Raw genomic sequence first — 1,276 nt, forward strand, 5'->3', positions numbered from 1 at the left:
ACGGAAGACGTGCCGAGATTTAATCGGGCGTCCCAGTACGGGTGGACGCCCCCAACCGTCACCCCCTCCAAAAGCCGGGGACGGGAGTGAAAAAAAATACAATGATAAAAGACGGCCGACCAACCAACGGGCGAGTAGCCCCCCGCAAACGCAACATGGCTACAATACTCGGCATTGTTCGGTTGCCGGGAGGTACCACCTCCGCGACTTACCTGGGTAGGTACATTAAATATTATTCGTTATGTACACGCGAACGGATAACCGCGGTAACAACCGGTTGCGTCCTGTACGGGTAGCGTGGGGTCCCGTTAATACAACGTCGTCGTCCCGGTAACGGTATAACAATGTATTATCGTTATATTATTATAATATAATACTATATAATACAAATCGTGTATGGTCGTACATGATGTATCTGTATGTATAGGTGAATGCTGCTGTACTTAAGCCTCACACGCTCTGCGCGGCTTTTTCGCAACGACTATTTTCCATCAATTATAATAATATTGTACGTTATAAACATAATAATAATAATAATATGTTGCGCAATGTTATTCATTATATACCTATATAATATATATATATATTAATAAATATAATATATTCCCCTCTACCGCAACACCTATATACTGATTATGAAGGGCTATACGTGCGCTACACTAATATTACGTATACCGATTGAGTGTTTAGCGAAAATTCGAATTCAAAACAAACGTTTTAACGAAATAACGCATTAATTAAATTTAGTAATCGTTTGATAATATCAAAATATAATAACAACTACACAACATACGAGTAGAATAACAGTATAATATTGTAAAGGTATACCATGATGAAGGCACATAAAATAATACATAGCATTTCATTTTTCTTTCCGTTATTGATAACAGCAAGAGTTGATGCAAAATAACTTTGAACTTTCACAGTTTTATGCAAAAACATTCGACACAAGACTTTTCTCAAATTAAGCAGCGCCAATCCAAAAGAATTATTGTATTTCAATAAGCCCAACTCCAATAATATGCACTGCGTCAGTAAATGTGTACAATTATTATTTGAAACTCCCGTCGGCACTAAAACCAATATTATTTTTCGATTATACACCCGGAACAATTTAACAATACATTGTCTATAATTTCAAAATATTTTGAATCTATAGAAAATTTCGCTTACGGAAGTTCATGGAATTGCCCGTTGTATACTCGCTGTTTATTATTTTAATACATATTTAAAATTATTTAACTGAACGTTAAGTGAACCGAATTCATGAATCACT

The sequence above is a fragment of the Diuraphis noxia genome, unplaced genomic scaffold (assembly GCF_037042655.1).
Source record: "Diuraphis noxia isolate RWA-SAM2 unplaced genomic scaffold, SU_Dnox_SAM2 contig0001, whole genome shotgun sequence".
In the NCBI taxonomy this organism is placed as follows: domain Eukaryota; kingdom Metazoa; phylum Arthropoda; class Insecta; order Hemiptera; family Aphididae; genus Diuraphis; species Diuraphis noxia.